Source organism: Acartia tonsa, chromosome 14 (assembly GCF_053477335.1).
Source record: "Acartia tonsa isolate MP-2025a chromosome 14, ASM5347733v1, whole genome shotgun sequence".
Taxonomy (NCBI): Eukaryota; Metazoa; Arthropoda; class Copepoda; order Calanoida; family Acartiidae; genus Acartia; species Acartia tonsa.
Window position 1 is genome coordinate 18,270,554 of NC_137273.1, and position 8,625 is coordinate 18,279,178.

Sequence of the window (8,625 nt, forward strand, 5' to 3'; positions counted from 1 at the left end):
AAAAATGCTCTGATAATCAGAGATCTACAGGGATAAGATGATTGTCGATAAAATGATATATATACATATATACAGTGTGTTTTTTATGAGAACTTTTTTGAAAGCAATTTTACCTTACTTATAGTTATCAGAATTTAATGATTAATGGCTTATTCTCTTCTTTTTTATAACCTTTAATAGAAAAGCAAAAAATATTTCAGTTTTTATTCAAAAAGTACAGTAAATTAAAAAATTTAAAACTTAGGTGTCAACATCTAAAAATGGTTTTAGTGCATTTTTCTTATAATCTACCTTTGCAAGAATGGCTGCAAAACGCTTCAAAGTTGAGATATAGAGCTAAAAATTTATATAGATACTATTTGTGACATGTACTAGAACATTTTGAAATTTGAAGGCCATATCTCAACCAGGGAGGGAATACTGGCCCCCCAATGTACTCCCTCCATTCTTGGAAAGGGTAGAAGATTTGAGCATAAGAAAAATGCGCTAAAACCATTTCTCGTATTCATTTGAATCCGGTGGATAGGAACCGGTTCTCATCCATACGAAAAAACTATGTCTAGCATCGTATTATATCCAGCTTTCTACGAATATAGATATGTACAATCATAAGATTAAACCCAGTTTTTTTAGCCGGTGCCTTCGGCACCTCGGGCCTAAAAAAACTAGTTTTAATCTCATAATTGTACTTTTTATATCCGCGGAAAGCCGTTTATAATACTATGCGAGAAATAACTATTTTAGATGTTGACACCCATGTTTTGAAATTTTGAATTTACTGTACTTTTTAAATAAAAACTGAAATATTTTTTTGCTTTTCTGTTAATGGTTATAAAAAACGAAGAGAATAAGCCATTACTCATTAAATTCTGATAACTATAAGTAGGGTAAAATTGCTTTCAAAAATGCTCTCATAAAAAAAAAACACTGTATATATATGTATGTTTATATATTAATTATTCCCATTGATGATTCACAAAATTACCCCTTCTTTAGTTTAGAATTAGTGGTTAAAACATTTAGACACTCAACTTAATGAACTAAACAATCACAAAACAATAAAAAGTCCCCAAGGTTGTTAATCTAACGAATAAGAAAACGGTATTATAAAACTTTGGAGACTAGACAGCACTCTTGGATAAGCCAACTTATAACACTTTGGGAACTATCCTAATCCTCCCTGGCGAAATGACAATGAGATTTTTTGGTAAATTTGTGGCAAACTTTATTCTTAATAAATTAGCACTTGCCAAAATTATACTGGAGAGATATTTCATTGAAGGATAAATCTTTTTTTTTGCCCAAACTTTTCGTCAGCCAATAATAACAGATAAGTTAAACATTGTAAAAATAATATAGTAACTTAACTCGAGTTGTCAACGGCAGAAATTAGGTCCTGAGATGGTTTTAGGCCTGGAAAGGTTTATAACAATTTTATCTGTATTTCTTAAAATAAATTAACAGAATCTTTGTCTGTATGTATGAATGTCTGTCTGTACCGAAGGATCTTGCTAACCGCTGAACCAATATGGTTCTCCTTTACAGTGAAGATTCCTATAGGTCCTGAGATCGTTCTCTTTAATAGGGTAGCTTCTCATAGGTCCTGGGGAGGTTAATAACTATTTTATTTTAATCCTTATAATAAAGTAACAGGATCTTTGTCTGTATGTATGTAGAGGCTATGTTATATAAATTAAGGTAAGGGGCTTTTAAGTGGCGATGGAGGGCTATTAAGGGGCGATGGAGAGGCTATGTTATATAAATTAAGGTAAGGAGCTATTAAGGGGCGATGGAGAGGCTATGTAGCGGCTATGTTATATAAATTTGCTATTAAGGGGCGATGGAGAGGCTATATAGGGGCTATTTTATATAAATTAAGGTAAAGGACTATTAAGGGGCGATGGAGAGGCTATGTAGGGGCTATGTTATATAAATTAAGGTAAGGGGCTATTAAGGGGCGATGGAGAGGCTATGTAGGGCTATGTTATGTAAATTAAGGTAAGGGGCTATTAAGGGGCGATGGAGAGGCTATGTAGAGGCTATGTTATATAAATTAAGGTAAGGGGCTATTAAGGGGCGATGGAGAGGCTATGTAGGGGCTATGTTATATAAATTAAGGTAAGGAGCTATTAAGGGGCGATGGAGAGGCTATGTAGGGGCTATGTTATATAAATTAGGGTAAGGGGCTATTTAGGGGCGATGGAGAGGCTATGTAGGGACTATGTTATATATATTAAGGTAAGGATTATATAAATTAAGGTAAGAGGCTATTAAGGGGCGATGGAGAGGCTATGTAGGGGCTATGCTATATAAATTAAGGTAAGGGGCTATTAAGGGGCGATGGAGAGGCTATGTAGGGCTATGTTATATAAATTAAGGTAAGGGGCTATTAAGGGGCGATGGAGAGGCTATGTAGAGGCTATGTTATATAAATTAAGGTAAGGGGCTATTAAGGGGCGATGGAGAGGCTATGTAGGGGCTATGTTATATAAATTAGGGTAAGGGGCTATTTAGGGGCGATGGAGAGGCTATGTAGGGGCTATGTTATATATATTAAGGTAAGGATTATATAAATTAAGGTAAGAGGCTATTAAGGGGCGATGGAGAGGCTATGTAGGGGCTATGCTATATAAATTAAGGTAAGGGGCTATTAAGGGGCGATGGAGAGGCTATGTAGGGCTATGTTATATAAATTAAGGTAAGGGGCTATTAAGGGGCGATGGAGAGGCTATGTAGAGGCTATGTTATATAAATTAAGGTAAGGGGCTATTAAGGGGCAATGGAGAGGCTATGTAGGGGCTATGTTATATCAATTAAGGTAAGGAGCTATTAAGGGGCGATGGAGAGGCTATGTAGGGGCTATGTTATATAAATTAGGGTAAGGGGCTATTTAGGGGCGATGGAGAGGCTATGTAGGGGCTATGTTATATATATTAAGGTAAGGATTATATAAATTAAGGTAAGAGGCTATTAAGGGGCGATGGAGAGGCTATGTAGGGGCTATGCTATATAAATTAAGGTAAGGGGCTATTAAGGGGCGATGGAGAGGCTATGTAGGGCTATGTTATATAAATTAAGGTAAGGGGCTATTAAGGGGCGATGGAGAGGCTATGTAGAGGCTATGTTATATAAATTAAGGTAAGGGGCTATTAAGGGGCGATGGAGAGGCTATGTAGGGGCTATGTTATATAAATTAAGGTAAGGAGCTATTAAGGGGCGATGGAGAGGCTATGTAGGGGCTATGTTATATAAATTAAGGTAAGGGGCGATGGAGAGGCTATGTAGGGGCTATGTTATATAAATTAAGGTAATGGGCTTTTAAGGGGCGATTGAGAGGCTATGTAAGAGCTATGTTATATAAATTAAGGTAAGGGACTATTAAGGGGCGATGGAGAGGCTATGTAGGAGCTTTGTTATATAAATAAAGGTAAGGGGCTATTAGGGGCGATTGAGAGGCTATGTAGGGGCTTTGTTATATAAATTAAGATAAGGGGCTATTAAGGGGCGATGGAGAGGCTATGTAGGGGCTATGTTATATAAATTAAGGTAAGGAGCTATTAAGGGGCGATGGAGAGGCTATGTAGGGGCTTTTTTATATAAATTAAGGTAAGGGGCTATTAAGGGGCGATGGAGGAGCGATGGAGGAGAGATGTAGGGGCCATCAAAGTACAATGTAATATAAATTTGTGGAAGGAGCGATGAAGGGGCGATGTAGGAGCGATGGAGGAGCGATGTAGCAGCGATGTAGGGGCCATCAAGTTGCAATGTTATATAAATTTGGAGAAGGAGCGATGAAGGGGCGATGGAGGAGCGATGTAGGAGCGATGTAGGAGCGATGTAGGGGCCATCAAAGTACAATGTAATATAAATATCAAGAAGGAGAGATGAAGGAGCGATGTAGGGGCGATGTAGGAGCGATGAAGGGGCGATGGAGGAGCGATGTAGGGGCCATCAAAGTACAATGTAATATAAATTTCAAGAAGGAGAGATGAAGGAGCGATGTAGGGGCGATGTAGGAGCGATGAAGGGGCAATGGAGGAGCGATGTAGGGGCCATCAAAGTACAATGTAATATAAATTTCAAGAAGGAGAGATGAAGGAGCGATGTAGGGGCGATGGAGGAGCGATGAAGGGGCGATGGAGGAGCGATGTAGGGGCCATCAAAGTACAATGTAATATAAATTTCAAGAAGGAGAGATGAAGGAGCGATGTAGGGGCGATGTATGAGCGATGTAGGGGCGATGGAGGAGCGATGTAGGGGCCATCAAAGTACAATGTAATATAAAATTCAAGAATTAGAGATGAAGGAGCGATGTAGGGGCGATGTAGGGGCGATGTAGGGGCGATGTAGGGGCCATCAAAGTACAATTTAATATAAATTTCAAGAAGGAGAGATGAAGGAGCGATGTAGGGGCGATGAAGGAGCGATGAAGGGGCACTGGAGGTAAAGGACTATGGAGGGGCGATGGAGAGGCTATGAAGGAGCCATCATGGGGCTATAGTATAGCCTCTTATCATAAGAGGCGATATTAACGCCCCTTCAAAGGAGCTATTAAGAGGCCATGAAGGAGCTATAGCATAGCCTCTTATCATAAGAGGCGATATGAACGCTCCTTAAAAGGGGCTATCACATCGCCCTATATGATAAGAGGCTATGCTATAGCTCCTTGAAGGAGCTATAGAAAATCATCGCCCCATATGGAGCGATGTCATGGAAAGGACTATACCCCAAATAAGAGATAATAGAATTGTTTGGCTTAGTATTAATTAGTTTAAGCCTTCTTGTAATATTATGGTTTTACACTTAAAGGGGGGGGCGTAAGTCAACAACCCTTAAAAAATTCAAAAATAATTTTTTCAAACATAAAAAATATTACAATCAACCTCCCCCTCTTAAAAAAAAATAAAAATATTTCAATGCTGGAGGGACCTCCTATTACCTCTTGGGGCCAAATATTACATAAGAACTTTTGTTAAAAAACTATACGCAAGTTGTTTAACAATTATATATTTGTGTTACTTAACAAAAATAACTTATAAAATGTTAAAATAAATAATTATGTACATTGTGACCTGCTAAGTAAATACATACATTAACATATAATTGCAATGTTTAATAGAATATAGGGATATTTGAATAGATATGAAACTGGGTTTGTTTCCATTAATTTTTTGCTTTAAACCTGTGAGTTTATATTAATTGCATGACGATAAATATTTGAAGATACAATAATGCTATGTTTATCAGTAAAAATGAGCTACATATAAATTTTTGTTGAAGCATATTCTTTTTAACTTTTAAATATTTATACTTGTGTAAAAGGGCTTGGCAGGACATATTTTTAGCAGTACAGCTTGACCTGTTGATTGTTTTAAACAAAAGGCAGCTTCATAACCAGGGATAATAAGCAATGAGACAATTGATGATATTCTAAAGGAGGGGTTTAATAATCTAATGTAGTTTACTTACAAGAGAGGTGCCTGATAAATTAAATTTTAATCATTTAGCTCTTATCAAGTATCAGAATCAATCCAACCTCTTGTTTCTTCACAAAGATTTAACCTGAAAATAATGTCATGGTTTCTAAAAATTAGGGATATAACAAAAGTCACATATAACATATATCAAAATCAAAATGTTGAAAGAGCATTTAAGTAAAAAAATTGTAAAAATCTTTAAAATTGAGATGATACAAAAGCTTTAAAAACAGGTCTTTTTGCAGATTTTAAAAAACTTTGCAGTGCTTGTACCATTGCAATTTTTGCATTACAGAAAAAATATTTTGCATGGGTCATTTTTTTTGCATAAATCAACCATATTTTGGCTGTTGGCCAAAATTTCAACAAATTTTTTCTAGGATGGGACACTGTAGTGTTCACCTACACTACATTCCTGGCTGCATATCCTGAAACAAGTATATTAATGTTTCAATTTCTATAATGCCTGGTATTTCCTGATTGAAAAATGTTTTCAATAGAAGGGAAAATGTTCAATGAAATTTAATTCCAAAATTAGTTTTTTTAAAGAAAAGCCAATATAAATTTTTTTCCAAATAAAATTGTTGACTTTCCCCAAAAGTGAAAACATTACTAAAATCATAACTTATAACTAAAACAGGACATAAAATAATTTTTTTATGTGAAACTAGTGGCTTTGCCCCTAGCCTCTGGGGGCTATGCCCCAAGAGGTGATGAAAAAAAAATTGGAGATGCAACCACTTATTTCAACATATTTAAAAAAAACAAAAACATATTTTGGTACTGCAAACCATAATTTTATGGGTTGTTCATAACACTTTCTTTTCAATCTTTTAATAATTTTTTTTGGGGGGAGGGAGGAGGTTGGAGGTGTCCCACCCCACAAGAAAATAGCTTAAAACCACCACAGGACCAGTAGGTATATTCCCCAAAGAGTAGAGCCCATTCAGTTCAGCAGTTACCAAGATCTTAAGCTTCAGATGGACAGACGGACAATTAGACGGACAGATAGACGGACAGACAGAGGGACAGATAGATGGACAGACATACAAACAGACAGATGGACAGACAGACGGACAGACAGACAGACATTGTTCTTCTTTGTATTTTAGGTAAGTATCTGTGCAACAGATATGATCTTTGAAACCAATAAGAACTCATGAAGTAGCTTTGGTAAAGATGTAATTTAAATTTTTATATGATCATAAAACCAAAATACTTTGATAATACTTGGTAATATCTAAATTGGAGGAAAACCATTTAAAAAATCAAAAATGAATGCTTATGGCATCCTTATCATTAGACTGACAGACCAGACATAATATAAAAAGAGTTTTAGTATTGAAAATGCAATATTTGTTTAGAATCTAAAGATTAGTTTGGTGGGTTTATGAGAAATTGGTTTATAATTATACAATTCTATTGTTTGGGTAGGTATCAAAATTGCATTACTAAAGAAATTTAAAAACTATTGAATACAATATCCAAACTCACGTCCTTCAAGCGATACACATCTTCTAATGTAGAGCTGCTGTATAAGCTTCCTACCCCCTTTTTTTTGAGTATCGCTACCACCCCCTCTCTTCCCCCCCGTACATCTACAACAGTGGAGGAGAACCTACGCTACACACACACACACACTACACATACACACACTCTAGTGTTGGAGCCCTGCTATTGGTCGGGAGTTATTCTGTGGAGAGCTGTGATTGGTCCTGCCTTACAACTGGTGTCCTCTCATTGGCCAACAACATTTTTCGCCCTCATGTCATTGGTTCAGGTTACCCCTTAATTGTAATCCCTCTATACTACGCTTAGTCTTACCTATACCATGCACCTGTGAACATCTACTTGTACTTTAGTAATTTAATTTTTGTGGGCAATTTTTTGTCGGCATTATGTCAAAAGCCAACAAAGGCAACAAGCTTAGAGCTGCTATCGCGGATGAGGAGGCCGACGGTTTGGCAGATGGCGGCGTTAATCTCAGCCCGGATACTTAAGCCAGGATGTCTAAGCTCTTTGACACGTCTGTGGCCTCGAAAATAAAGGAGTACACAGAGCAGACAACGAAGAGTTTCAACAGTGTGAACCTGAAGTTGGTGGATATAGGTAAGCGTATTGAGGGGTTACAGGGGCAATACCAAACCGAAATTGACTTGATTAGGGCTCGACTTGAAGACCCGGATGTCTCGCCTGATGAGGCTACAGGGCTTAAAATTAAAGGTCTAGGGGCACAAATTGATTTGCTGTTGAAGCTGCGGACGGAGGACAGAGAGTGTGACCGTTTCATTAATTATCACCATTTATGTCAGGCGGTCAAGAGGGAACAGAGACAGCATTGCTGGTCCCTGAGGATATATGGATTCCAAGCGCCATGGCGAGCCACCGTCCCTGAAGTCAGAGATGTCTACGAAGAGGTCATTGAACCGGTCCTGCGGTCAATGATACAGTCAGGTGATTCTGTTCCATTCAAGACAGATTTTTACTCTAATATCGAGTACAGTCATCCGCTTGGCCCCAGCCGCAGAGGCACAGTCCCCCCGATGATTTTTAGATTTTTTTCACGCCGGGTGTTATTCCTCTTTATGTTGAATAAAAAGGAACATCTGATAAGCCTTGGGAAACGTGCGGCGGACCGGATCAGTGGTCATCAGCGGCGGCGGCGGTCAAATATGATGACAAGATGAAGCTTAGAGTGTCACATGACCTAGCGGACATGAACCGCCAAGTAATGTCCTTCCTGCATACAGCTAAGCTTGCTCACAAATGCAAGACCACGAGTGCAGGTGTCTCCTTCATGCCGCTTGGACACAAGGGCAAGTGGGTTAAAATCCACAACCCCTATTCCCCCACAGTCCTAGGTATGGTCGAGCCTTTGCCGGAACTAAATTCCCTTCTCAGCGCCAAGTCCATCGTGTTGGAGGCCTTCAAGGCCAACGTCCCTAACAAGGCGTTGTTTGACGGCCTTGATTTTAATCTGTCAGATATAATTAAGGTTGCTGACCAGTATGCCAAGAAGCAGCACCCAGAGGAGGATGGAGGTATGGACCCTGGGGTCACAATCAGACAGGAAGGAGGGGCAGAGGGTCTCCCACCAACCGGTGGTGCGGCACCTGGAGCCGACGCATTTCCAGCTTTACCCTCCCCC